Here is a 14,709-nt window from a genome sequence, read left to right on the forward strand (position 1 = left end):
GGCTGACTCAATAGGGGGAGAGCAAGTGGGAGAAGGGAGTAAGATGTATGTAAACCTACATGTGACAGACTGATTGGAATGGTAAATGTTTACTTGAAGCTTAATAAAAATTAATTTAAAAAAATTTGTGTATTAACTGTTAAATGAGAAACTAATTTGCTCTGTAAACTTTCACCTAAATTACAATTTAAAAAAAAAAAAGGCTCTACAGCCTTGGAAACCCTATGGGACACTTCTACTATGTCCTGTAGGGTCACTATGAGTCAGAATCGACTCAACAGCAATGAATTTTAACTCAGAGTTGTGAGAATTAAATGAGCTTATATTTGTAAAGTGCTGAAACAATGTTTGGCATATAGTAAATGCTATAAAGTGGTGGTGGTGTTAGCTGGCATCAAATCCGTTCCCTACTCATGGCGACCCCATGCCCAACAGTCCTGTGCCATCCCCATGATTGACTGCAGATCAGACTCTTATAATCCATAGGGTTTTCATTGGCTGGTTTTCTGAAGTAGATTGCCAGGCCTTTCTTGCTAGTCCTTCTTACTCTGGAAACTCTGCTGAAAGCTGCTCAGCATTATAGCAACACACAAGCCTCCACTGACAGACAATTGGTCTGTCATGAGGTGCATTGGCTGGGCAGCAAACCCCAAGACAGGTGAGAATTATACCATTAAACCACCACTATCCCCTGTAAAGTATTAGCTATTATTATTTCTAGCCAAGGGAATTGATATCTTGGAGGCCTTCCCCAATCTCCAAGATTTTAAAAATATTCTCCTGTATTTTCTTCTAAAATTTTCATAGTTTTATCCTGTACATTTAAATATTTAATCCATCTGGAATTTATTTTGTCTAAGATGTGAGAAAGAGATCTAACTTTTGGATGGATAATGGATACCCTCTTGTCCCAACCCTATTTAATGAATATGCCATTCTTTCTCCACTGGCTTGAAATACTGCTGCATGGGTCTGTATCTCGATTCTCTACTCTGCTTCGTTGCTCTATTTATTATTATTGTAACTTATAGTAAATTATCTTCTCTGGTAAGACACATTTATTCTTTTCAGCTTTTTCTTGGCTATATTTGAAAGTTGATTTTTCTGATTGCATTTAGAATCAAATTGTCAACAGTCCCCTCAAAAAATCCCATTGTTATTTTGTTTGATATGGTGTTAAATTTATAGACAATTTGGGAGAAAAGACATCTTTATGATCTGACTCAGGATATGATGCATTTCTTCATTATTTCTGGCCTTTCTCATACCTCATACCACTCCTCGACCAGGGAAGATTGTTGACAAAGACCTTCCACAGAACCGAGAGAGAGAAAGCCTTCCCCTGGAGCTGGCACGCTGAATTTGGACTTCTAGCCTCCTAGACTGCTAGAGAATAAATTTCTCCAATTGTGGTATCTCCGTTATAGCAGCACTAGATGACTAAGAATTTGGTACCAAGAGAGTGGGGTGCTGCTCTACAGATACCTAAAATGTAGAAGCCATTTTGAAACTATGAATGGATAGAGGCTGGAAGAGTTTTAAAATGCCTTAGAGTAAAAGACTATTGCCTCGAAGAGACTGTTGGTGGAAATATGGACATCAAAGAGAATTCTGGTGAGGACTCAGAAGGAAATGACGAGAGCTGTTACATTGGAGTCGGCACAGACGTGGAGAAGCAGCAGAAAAACAAGGAGACCAGCATGAGACAGCGCCAGAGCCCACCCTTTGACGGAGACAGCTGAGTGCCCTTCCATAGGATGCTTCCTGGCAGAGTGGGGTGCCTCTGAGTATTTATCGGAGGAGCTAGGCTTGCCAACCCACGGAGCAAGAGAGCTGAGTGCCTTCCAACTGAAGTCTGCTGGAAATGTGGGGTGCCTCCAGGTACTTATCAGTGGAGTTACGGAGCTTTGGAACACTTGCCCCAGCAGGGCATATGGGGCAGAGAGGCCCAAGGGGCCAAGAGGCAAAGGAACTAGGAAGCAGAAGCTGAAGAGATAAGGAACGCAAGAAGCAGAGCTGCCTCAGTTTCAAAGGGTATGGCCACAACTTCTGGGGTCTCAAAGGGTGGAACCACAGTCTCCTAGGTTTCAAAGAGTCGGATCTTCACCAACTTGGCTCTAGAGTGTGGGGCTGCTGTTCACTAGTGCCAGCTGGATAGGGCCAAATCCACTGCCCAAAGCTGAGGGGGCGGGGCTGCCATGCGTAAGCAGCAGAAGAATGGGGCCTCCTAGACACCTGGAGTTGCCCCTCAGATGGACTAGGTGAATGAGGTTAGCCATATCGAAGGGAGCAAGATTGCCATTCCAGTAGGCCTGGAAGGTGGAGCTGAAGCCCAGGGTGGAGGGTCCTCCCCCCAGGGTCTAGAGGGCAGGGCCATTGTGTAAATGGTGTCAGAGAACAGAGGATTATTTTCACGCTTTGGGGGCTAATGTAACGTGTTCTGCTGACTTACTTGATGCCTGTTATCCCTTCTTTCCTTCCAGTTTCTTCCATCTGTAGTACAAATGTCTAGCTTGTGGCTGTCCTACCATTGTATTTTGGAAACAGATAACTTGTATTATAGATTTCAGAGATGAAAAATTTTTAGATTTTGGACTTGGAGTTGATTGAAGACTTTTACTGTGATATGATGGGGTAAATGCGTTTTACATGTGGCAAGGACATGAATTTTGGGGGGCCAAAGGGTAGAATGTCATGGATTGAATTGTGTCCCCCCAAAATATCTGTCAACTTGGCTGAGCCATGATTCCCAGTATTGTGTGATTGTCCACCATTTTGTCATCTGATGTGATTTTCCTATGTATTGTAAATTCTACCTCTGTAATGTTGATGAGATGGGATTAGCCGCAATAATGTTAATGTTGTTGTTGTTGTCGTCAGGTGCCCTCAAGTCGGTTCCAACTCATAGCGACCCTATGCACAACAGAACGAAACACTGCCTGGTCGTGCGCCATCCTCACAATCGTTGTTATTCTTGAGCTCATTGTTGCACCCACTGTGTCAATCCACCTCGTTGAAGGTCTTCCTCTTTTCGGCTGACCCTGTACGCTGCCAAGCATGATGTCCTTCTCCAGGGACTGATCCCTCCTGACAACATGTCCAAAGTATGTAAGATGCAAACTCGCCATCCTTGCCTCTAAGAAGCATCCTGGGTGTACTTCTTCCAAGACAGATTTGTTCGTTCTTTTAGCAGTCCACGGTATATTCAATATCCTTTGCCAACACCATAATTCAAAGGCGTCAACTCTTCTTCGGTCTTCCTTATTCATTGTCCAGCTTTCACATGCATATGATGCTTTTGAAAATACCATGGCTTGAGTCAGGCGCACCTTAGTCTTCAGGGTGATGTCTTTGCTCTTCAACACTTTGAAGAGGTCCTTTGCAGCAGATTTGCCCAATGCAATGTGTCTTTTTGATTTCTTGACTGCTGCGTCCATGGCTGTTGATTGTGGATCCTAGTGAAATGAAATCCTTGGCAACTTCAATCTTTTCTCCGTTTATCATGATGTTGCTCATTGGTCCAGTTGTGAGCATTTTTGTTTTATGTTGAGGTGTAATCCATACTGAAGGCTGTGGTCTTTGATCTTCATTAGTAAGTGCTTCAAGTCCTCTTCACTTTCAGCAAGCAAGGTTGTGTCTGTCATCTGCATGATGCAGGTTGTTAATGAGTCTTCCTCCAATCCTGATGCCCCATTCTTCTTCATATAGTTCAGCTTCTTGTATTATTTGTTCAGCATACAGATTAAATAGGTATGGTGAAAGAATACAACCCTGACGCACACCTTTCCTGACTTTAAGCCAAGCAGTATCCCCTTGTTCTGTCCGAACAACTGCCTCTAGATCTATGTAAAGGTTCCTCATGAGCACAATTAAGTGTTCTGGCATTCTTCACAATGTTATCCATAATTTGTTATGATCCACACAATCGAATGCCTTTGCATAGTCAATAAAACACAGGTAACCATCCTTCTGGTATTCTCTGCTTTCAGCCAGGATCCATCTGACATCAGCAATGATATCTCTGGTTCCACATCCTCTTCTGAAACTGGCCTGAATTTCTGGCAGTTCCCTATTGATATACTGCACTGCTGCAGCCGGTTTTGAATGATCTTAAGCAAAACTTTGCTTGCGTGTGATATTAATGATATTGTTCTATAATTTCCACATTCGGTTGGATCACCTTTCTTGGGAATAGGCATAAATATGGATCTCTTCCAGTCAGTTCGCCAGGAAGCTGTCTTCCATATTTCTTGGCATAGACGAGTGAGCACCTCCAGAGCTGCATCCATTTCTTGAAACATCTCAATTGATACTCCATCAATTCCTGGAGTCTTGTTTTTTGCCAATGCCTTCAGAGCAGCTTGGACTTCTTCCTTCAGTACCATCGGTTCCTGATCATTGCCACCTCTTGAAATGGTTGAGTATAGACTAATTCTTTTTGTTATAATGACTCTGTGTATTTCTTCCATCTTCTTTTTTTTTTTTTTTTGCTCACGTTTGGGTTTTTTTATAATAATTTTTATTGAGCTATAAGTGAACGTTTACAAATCAAGTCAGTCTGTCACATATAAGCTTATATACACCTTACTCCATACTCCCACTTACTCTCCCCCTAATAAGTCAGCCCTTCCATTCTCTCCTTTCGTGACAATTTTGCCAGTTTCTAACTCTCTCTACCCTCCCATCTCCCCTCCAGACAGGAGACGCCAACACAGTCTCAAGTGTCCACCTGATACAAGTAGCTCACTCTTCATCATCATCTCTCTCCTACCCATTGCCCAGTCCCTTCCATGTCTGATGAGTTGTCTTCAGGAATGGTTCCTGTCCTGGGCCAACAGAAAGTTTGGGGAACATGACCGCCAGGATTCCTCTAGTCTCAGTCAGACCATTAAGTCTGGTCTTTTTATGAGAATTTGGGGTCTGCATCCCACTGATCTCCTGCTCCCTCAGGGGTTCTCTGTTGTGCTCCCTCTCAGGGCAGTCATCGGTTGTGGCCGGGCACCATCTAGTTCTTCTGGTCTCAGGATGATGTAAGTCTCTGGTTCATGTGGCCCTTTCTGTCTCTTGAGCTCATAGTTATCGTGTGACCTTGGTGTTCTTCATTCTCCTTTGATCCAGGTGGGTTGAGACCAATTGATGCATCTTAGATGGCCGCTTGTTAGCATTTAAGACCCCAAACGCCACATTTCAAAGTGGGATGCAGAATGTTTTCATAATAGAATTATTTTGCCAATTGACTTAGAAGTCCCCTTAAGCCATGGTCCCCAAACCCCCGCCCTTGCTCCACCGACCTTTGAAGCATTCACTTTATCCCGGAAACTTCTTTGCTTTTGGTCCAGTCCGGTTGAGCTGACCTTCCGTGCATTGAGTATTGTCCTTCCCTTCACCTAAAGTAGTTCTTATCTGCTAACTAATCAGTAAATAACCCTCTCCCACCCTCCCTCCCTCCCCGCCTTGTAACCACAAAAGTATGTGTTCTTCTCAGTTTATACTATTTCTCAAGATCTTATAATAGTGGTCTTATACAATATTTGTCCTTTTGCCTCTGACTAATTTCGCTCAGCATAATGCCTTCCAGGTTCCTCCATGTTATGAAATGTTTCACCGATTCGTCACTGTTCTTTATTGATGCGTAGTATTCCATTGTGTGAATATACCACAGTTTATTTAACCATTCATCCGTTGATGGGCACCTTGGTTGCTTCCAGCTTTTTGCTATTGTAAACAGAGCTGCAATAAACATGGGTGTGCATGTTTCTGTTCGTGTGAAGGCTCTTATTTCTCTAGGGTACATTCCAAGGAGTGGGATTTCTGGGTTGTATGGTAGTTCTATTTCTAACTTTTTAAGGAAACGCCAGATAGATTTCCAAAGTGGTTGTACCATTTTACAAGTGTATAAGAGTTCCAATCTCTCCGCAGCCTCTCCAACATTTATTATTTTGTGTTTTTTGGATTAATGCCAGCCTTGTTGGAGTGAGATGGTATCTCATCGTAGTTTTGATTTGCATTTCTCTAATTTAATGGCTAATGATCGAGAGCATTTTCTCATGTATCTGTTAGCTGCCTGAATATCTTCTTTAGTTAAGTGTGTGTTCATATCCTTTGCCCACTTCTTGATTGGGTTGTTTGTCTCTTTGTGATTGAGTTTTAACAGAATCATATAGATTTTAGAGATCAGGCGCTGGTCGGAGATGTCATAGCTGAAAATTCTTTCTCAATCTGTAGGTGGTCTTTTTACTCTTTTGGTGAAGTCTTTAGATGAGCATAGGTGTTTGATTTTTAGGAGCTCCCAGTTATCGGGTTTCTCTTCATCATTTTTGGTAATGTTTTGTATTCTGTTTATGCCTTGTATTAGGGCTCCTAACATTGTCCCTATTTTTTCTTCCATGATCTTTATCGTTTTAGTCTTTATGTTTAGGTCTTTGATCCACTTGGAGTTAGTTTTTGTGCATGGTGTGAGGTATGGGTCCTGTTTCATTCTTTTGCAAATGGATATCCAGTTATGCCAGCACCACTTGTTAAAAAGACTATCTTTTCCCCAATTAACTGACAATGGGCCTTTGTCAAATATCAGCTGCTCATATATGGATGGATTTATATCTGGGTTCTCAATTCTGTTCCATTGGTCTATGTGCCTCTTGTTGTACCAGTACCAGGCTGTTTTGACTACTGTAGCTGTATAATAGGTTCTAAAATCAGGTAGAGTGAGGCCTCCCACTTTCTTCTTCTTTTTCAGTAATGCTTTACTTATCCGGGGCTTCTTTCCCTTCCATATGAAGTTGGTGATTTGTTTCTCCAACACATTAAAAACTGTCATTGGAATTTGGATCGGAAGTGCATTGTATGTATAGATGGCTTTTGGTAGAATAGACATTTTTACTATGTTAAGTCTTCCTATCCATGAGCAAGGTATGTTTTCCTTCCATCTTCTTTTGATGCTTCCTGTGTCCTTTAATATTTTCCCCATAGAATCCTTCACTATTGCAACTCGAGGCTTGAATTTTTTCTTCAGTTCTTTCAGCTTGAGAAACGCTGAGCGTGTTCTTCCCTTTTGGTTTTCCATCTCCAGCTCTTTGCACATGTCATTATAATACTTTACTTTGTCTTCTCAAGATGCCCTTGGAAATCTTCTGTTCACTTCTTTTACTTCATCAGTTCTTCCTTTTGCTTTAGCTGCTTGACGTTCCAGAGCAAGTTTCAGAGTCTCCTCTGACATCCATCTTGGTCTTTTTTTTCTTTCTTTTCAGTGACCTCTTGCTTTCTTCATGGATGATATCCTTGATGTCACTCCACAACTCGCCTGGTCTTCGGTCACTAGTGTTCAATGCGTCAAATCTATTCTTCAGATGGTCCCTAAATTCAGGTGGGATATACTCAAGGTCATGTTTTCGCTCTCGCGGACTTGTTCAGATTTTCTTCAGTTTCAGCTTGAACTTGCATATGAACAATTGATGGTCTGCTCCACAGTCGGCCCCTGGCCTTGTCCTCACTGGTGATGTTGAGCTTTTCCATTGTGTCTTTGCACAAATGTAGTCAATTTGATTTCTGTGCGTTCCATGTGGTGAGGTCCATAGGTATAGTCGCCGTTTATGTTGGTGAAAGAAGGTATTTGCAATGAAGAAGTCGTTGGTCTTGCAAAATTCTATCATTCGATCTCTGGCATTGTTTCTATCACCAAGGCCATGTTTTCCAACTACTGATTCTTCTTCTTTGTTTCCAACTTTTGCATTCCAGTCACCAGTAATCATCAATGCATCTTGATTGCACGTTCGATCACTTTCAGACAGCTGATAAAAATCTTCTATTTCTTCATCTTTGGCCCTAGTGGTTGGTGCATAAATTTGAATAATGGTCATATTAACTGGTCTTCCTTGTAGGCGTATGGATACTATCCTATCACTGACAGCGTTGTACTGCAGGATAGATCTTGAAACGTTCTTTTTGACAATGAATGCAACACCATTCCTCTTCAAGTTGTCATTCCCAGCATAGTAAACTATACGATTGTCCGATTCAAAATGGCCAATAGCAGTCCATTTCAGCTTACTAATGCCTAGCATATGGATGTTTATGCATTCCATTTCATTTTTGATGATTTCCAGTTTTCCTAGATTCATACTTTGTGCATTCCAGGTTCCAATTATTAATGGATGTTTGCAGCTGTTTCTTCTCATTTTGAGTCGTGCCACATCAGCAAATGAAGGTCCCGAAAGCTTTACTCCATCCATGTTATTAAGGTCGACTCTACGTTGAGGAGGCAGCTCTTCCCCAGCCATCTTTTGAGTGCATTCCAACCTGGGAGGCTCATCTTCCAGCACTATATCAGACAATGTTCCACTGCTAGTCATAAGGTTTTCACTGGCTAATGCTTTTCAGAAGTAGACTGCTGGGTCCTTCTTCCTAGTCTGTCTTAGTCTGGAAGCTCAGCTGAAACCTGTCTTCCATGGGTGACCCTGCTGGTATCTGAATACCGGTGGCATAGCTTCCAGCATCACAGCAACACACAAGCCCCCACAGTACCACAAACTGAGAGACACGTGGGGGACTACGTTAATGAGTCAGGACTTAATCTACAAGATTGAGTTATGTCTCGAGCCAGTCTCTTTTGAGATACAAAAGAGAGAAGTGAGCAGTGAGACATGGGGACCTCATACCACCAAGAAACAAGAGCCAGGAGAATGGTGCATCCTTTGCACCCTGGTTCCCTGTGCTGAAAACTCCTAGACCAGGGGAAGATTGATGACAAGGACTTTCCTTCAGAGCTGAGAGAGTGAGAATGCCTTCCCTTGGAGCTGGCACCCTGAATTTGGACTTCGAGCCTCCTAGACTGTGAGAGAATAAATTTCCGTTTGTTAAAGCCATCCACTTGTGGTATTTCTATTGTAGCAGCACTAGATAACTAAGACAAATGGTATCTCGCTGTAGTTTTGATTTGCATTTCTCTGTAGTTGTTTTTAGGTGCCATCAAGTCGGTTCCGACTCATAGTGACCCTACGCACAACAGAATGAAACACTGCCCGGTCCTGAGCCATCCCTACAATCATTGTTATGCTTGAGCTCATTGTTGCAGCCACTGTGTCAATCCACCTCATTGAGGGTCTTCCTCTTTTCTGCTGACCCTGTATTCTGCCAAGCATGATGTCCTTCTCCAGGGACTGATCCCTCCTGACAACATGTCCAAAGTATGTAAGACACAGACTCGCTATCCTTGCTTCTAAGGAGCATTCTGGTTGTACTTCTTCTAAAAAAAAATTCTAGGACAGATTTATTCGTTCTTTTGGCAGTCCATGATATAGTCAATATCCTTTGCCAACACCACAATTCAAAGGCGTCAATTCTTCTTCGGTCTTCCTTATTCATTGTCCAGCTTTCACATGCATATGATGCAATTGAAAATACCATGGCTTGGGTCAGGTGCACCTTAGTCTTCAAGGTGACATCTTTGCTCTTCAACACTTTAAAGAGGTCCTTTGCAGCAAATTTACTCAATGCAATGCATCTTTTGATTTGTTGACTGCTGCTTTCGTGGCTGTTGATTGTTGATCCTAGTAAAATGAAATCCTTGACAACTTCAGTCATTTCTCCGTTTATCATGATGTTGCTCATTGGTCCAGTTGTGAGGATTTTTGTTTTCTTTATGTTGAGGTGCAATCCATACTGAAGGCTGTGGTCTTTGATCTTCATTAGTAAATGCATCTCTCTAGTCGCTGATAATCATGAGCAATTCTTCATGTTTGTTAGCACCCTGAATGTCTTCTTTGGTGAAGTGTCTGTTCATATCCTTTGCCCATTTTTTAACTGGAATATTTGTCTTTTTGTTGTTGTTGTTGTTGTTGGGGTGTTGAAGTTCTCTATAAATTTTAAAGATTAGGCCCTTGGCAGATATATCATAGTGAAAAATTTTTTCCCAACCTGTAAATTCTTTTTTTACTCTTTTGGAGAAGTCTTTAGTTGCACATAAGTGTTTAATTTTTAGGAAAAAAAAAAGAGGTCCCATTTATTTAGTTCATCTTCTTCTGTGTGTGCATTTTTAGTTGTGTTTGGTAATCTATTTATGCCATATATTAGGGCCCCTCAAGTTGTCCATAATTTTTCCTCCATGATCTTTATAGTTTTACGTTTTATATTTGGGACTTCAATGCATTTTGAGTTAGTTTTTGTGTATGGTGTGAGGTATGGATCCGTTTCATTTTTCTATAGGTAGATATCCAATTTTGCCAGCACCATTTGTTGAAGAGGATGTCTCTTCCCCCTTTAATAACCTTTGGTCCTTCATCAAAGATCAGCTGTCCATAGGTGGATAGATTTATGTCTGGGTTCGAAATTCTGTTCCATTGATCTATGTGTCTATTGTTATACCAGTACCAGGCTGTCGTGACTACTGTGGCTGTATAGTAGGTTCTGAGATCAGGTAGTATAAGGCCTCCCACTTTGTTCTATTTTAATATGTCTTTACTTATTCAGGGCCTCTTTCCTTTTCATATATAATTAGTTATTAGTTTCTCCATCTCGGTGAAAAATGCTGTCGGGATTTGGTTCTGAATTGCATTATATCTATATATCACTTTTGGTAGTATTGACATTTTCACTATGTTAAGTGTTCTTATTCGAGATAATCGTATGTTTTTCCATTTATGTAGGTTTCTTGCAGTAGTGTTTTGTGTAAGTCTTTTACATCCCTGGTTAGATTTATTCCTAAACATTTTCTTTTGGCGGGGGGAGGGGGGCGCTATTGTAAATGGTACTGTTTTCCTGATTTCCTCTCCACAGTTCTTTTTGTTGATATAGAGGAATACAACTGATTTTTGTATATTGATATTGTATCCTGCCACTTTGCTGAATACTTGTTAGTTCCAAAAGCTTTCTTGTGGAGTCCTTGGGATCGTATAGAATCATATAATCTGCAAATAGGAGTAAGTTTTACTTCTTCCTTACCAATGTGGATGCCTCTTATTTCCTTTTCTTGCCTCATTGATCTCGCTAGGACTTCCAATACAATGTTGAATAAGAGTGGTAATAAGGGGCATCCTTGTCTTGTTCCCATTTTCAGGGGAAATGCTTTCAGAGTCTCTTCATTGAGGATTATGTTGGTTGTTGGTTTTGTGTAAATTCCCTTTATTATGTTGAGGAATTTCCCTTCTATTTCTATTTTACTGAGGGTTTCTATCAGGAATGGGTGATGGACTTTATCAGATGCCTTTTCTGCATTGGTTGATATGATCATGTGATTCTTTTCCTTTGTTTTATTTATGTGGTTGATTGCATTGATTGATTTTCTAATGTTGAACCAATTTTGCATGCCTGGTATGAATTCTACTTGGTTATGATTTTTTTTTATATATATATATATGCTGTTACATTCTACTTGCTAGGATTTTGTTGAGAATTTTTGGATCTATGTTCATGAGGGATATTGTTCTATAGTTTTCTATTTTAGTGGTGTCCTGGCCTGACTTTTGAATTAGGGTTATGTTGGTTTCATAGAATAAATTCTGGAGTATTACTTCCTTTTCTATGTTCTGGAATAGTTTGAGTAGAATTGATGTCAACTGTTCTCTGAATGTTTGGTAGAATTCTCCAGGGAAGCCATCTGAACTGGGGCTTTTTGTTGTTGTTGGGAGTTTTTTTCATGACCTCTTCGATCTCTTCTTTTGTTATGGGTCTGTTCATATTTTCTGAGTTTGTGTTAATTTAGGTAGGCGACGCGTTTCTATAAATTTGTCCATTTCCTCTAGGTTTTCAAATTTGTTGGAATACAATTTTTCATAGTATTCTGTTATGATCCTTTTTATTTCATTTGGTTCTGTTGTAAATGTTACCCATCTCATTGTATCTCCTCATGTTTTTCTTTTGTCAGTTTTGGCCAGTGGTTTGACAATCCTTTCAAAAAACCAGGTTTTAGTCTTATTGAGTCTTTCTATAGTTTTTCTGTTCTCTCTTTCATTTATTTCCACTCTAATTTTTATTATTTCGTTTCTTCTGGTGATTGTGGGCTTCTTTTGCTGCTCTCTTTCCAATTATTCAAGTTATAGGATGAATTTTTTTACTTTTGTCCTTTCTTCTTTTTTGATGTGTGAGTTTATTGCTATTAATTGAGCTGCGAGCACTGTTTTTGCTGTATCCCAAATGTTTTGGTATGTTGTGTTTTCATTCTCATTTGATTCAAGAAATTTTTTGATTTCACCTTTGATTTTTTCTGTTACCCAGTAGTTTTCAAGCAGGGTGTTATTTAGTTTCCATTTATTAGATTTTTTTCCTTGTCCTTCCTGTTACTGATTTCTACTTTTATTATGTTGTGATCAAAGAAGGTGCTTTGTATTATTTCGATGTTTTTTAACTTGTTGAGGCTTGCTTTGTGGCCTAAAATGTGGTGTATTCTGAAGAATGATCCATGAGCATTGGAGAAGAATGTGTACTTTGCAGCTGTTGGGTGATGTGTTCTGTATATGTCATGAAGTCAAGTTGGTTGACTGTGGCATTTATATCTGTATCTTTGCTGAGTTTCTTTCTAGTTCTGTCCTTCACTGAGAGTGGCATGTTAAAGTCTCCAAGTATTATTGTGGAAGTGTCTATTTCTCATTTCAGTGCTGTTAGAGTTTGTCTTTATGTATTTTGGAGTTCTGTCATTGAGTGTATTTATTATGGTTACATCCTCTTGTTGGATTGACCCTTTAATCATTATATAATAGTCTTCCTTGTCTTTTGTAGTGGATTTTGCCTTAAAATCTATTTTATTGGGGATTAATATTGCCATTCCTGCTCTTTTTTGGTTATTGTTTGCTTGATGTGTCTCTTCCCATCCTTGAAGTTTTAGTTTATTTATATCTTTGTGTCTAAGATCTATCTCTTGCAGACGGCATATTGATGAGTTGTGTTTTTGTTTTTGTTTTTGTTTACCCATTCTGCCACTCTCCATCTCTTTACTGGTACATTTAATCCGTTTACATTCAATGGGATTATTCCTAGGTGTGAGTTTATTGCTGTCATTTTCTTATGCTTTTTTTGTGGTGTTGACGGTTCCGTCATTCTGCTTAATCATTCACGCTGTTCGGTTTGTTTTTGATTGTGGCTTGTCTTTCCATTTCCTTCATCATTCTTGGTTTTGCATGTACCGAAGGTTTATGATTTTCTTCTTTTATATTTTGATGAGTAGGTTTGTCACCTTTCTTTGTGGTCACCCTGAAATTTACCCTTATCCTCCTAAATTTAAAACAGGAACTTATTTCTTGATATCTGCTTGACTTACTCTTCATATGGAAGTTCTAAACCCATACCTTTTATACCCCTTTATGTCTTGAAGTGGTCATCAGCTACAGATTGACGTCTCTAGTTCCCTCTTTTCTATCTTTTAGCTTTATTTTTGAGAGTTCTTTATCTGGGCTGATATCCGTCTGATGTTGTCATGTGTTTTAATCTCAGGGTTTTGTCTGATGTGTTGTTAGTTTTCTGTCTGAAGGACTCCACGTAATAGTTCTTGTAAAGTTGGTCTTGTTTTTACAAATTCCTTTAATTTCTGTTTATTTGGAAATGCCCTAATTTTGCCTTGATATTTGATAATTTTGCTGGATATATAGTTCTTGCTTGGTGTTTTTTTAATTTTCTTTCAAGGTTTTATATATATTATCCCACTGCTTTCTTGCCTGCATGGTTTCTGCCAAGTAATCCAAACTTAGTCTTATCAATGCCCCTTTGTGGGTTAGCTTTCATTTTTCCTGAGCTGCTTTCAGGATTCTTTCTTTTTGGTTTTGGAAAATTTGATTACGCTATGTCTCAGTGTTCTTCTTTGGAATCTATCCTGTTATGAGGTTCATTGTGCTTCTTGTATGATTATCTTCTTATCTTTCATGATATTAGGGAAGTTTCCTGTCAGCACATCTTCGACAATTCTCGTGCTTTTTGTCGACGCTTCCCATTCCGGGATTCCAATTACACGTAAGTTATTCCTCTTCTTGGTGTCCCATTTAACTCTTAGGCTTTCTTCATTCTTTTTTTTTTTTTTTTTAATTGTTCCTTGAACAGATTAGTGTCAAGGGATTGGTTTCTATTCCACTGATCCTATCTTCCATTATTTCAATTCTGTTCCTATGACTTTCAACTGAGTTGTCAATTTCTGCAAGTTTACTGTTAAGCTTCTGGATTTCTAGTTGCTGTTTCTGAATCATTTCCAATTGTCTATTTATTTTGTCATTTTGTTCTTATATTGTTTTCCTGAATTCTTCTAGTGTTTTGTCTGTGCTTTCCTTGGTTTTGTCTCTGTTCTACATAGTCTTGTCTGCGTTTTCCTTGATTCCTTTGAGGACCCAAACATAAGCCTTTTGAATTCCTTATCAGGAAGCTCCATTACCTTTTCTTTTTCAGGAGGATTTCTGGTTCTTTATTATGGTCACTTGCTGGGGCCATCTTGCCCTACTTCTTTAGGTGATTTGCTATTGTCTGTTTTCTCTGTTATGATTGTTACGGTTGTGTGTCAACTTGACTAGGCCATGATTCTCAGTGGTTTGGCAGTTATGACGTAGTTTGGCAGTTGTATTAAGATGCGATCACTTTAATGATGAAATTTGATATAATGTGATCACTTCCATGATGGGATCTGCTGTGAGTAGCCAATCAGTTGAAGGGAATTTTCCTTGGGGATATGGCCTGCACTGAATATAAGTGGACTTTATGGCAAGGCTCGCAGGCCTTTGCTTGCTCTGGATCCTGCAGCTG

Source organism: Elephas maximus, chromosome 19 (genome assembly GCF_024166365.1).
Source record: "Elephas maximus indicus isolate mEleMax1 chromosome 19, mEleMax1 primary haplotype, whole genome shotgun sequence".
In the NCBI taxonomy this organism is placed as follows: Eukaryota; Metazoa; Chordata; class Mammalia; order Proboscidea; family Elephantidae; genus Elephas; species Elephas maximus.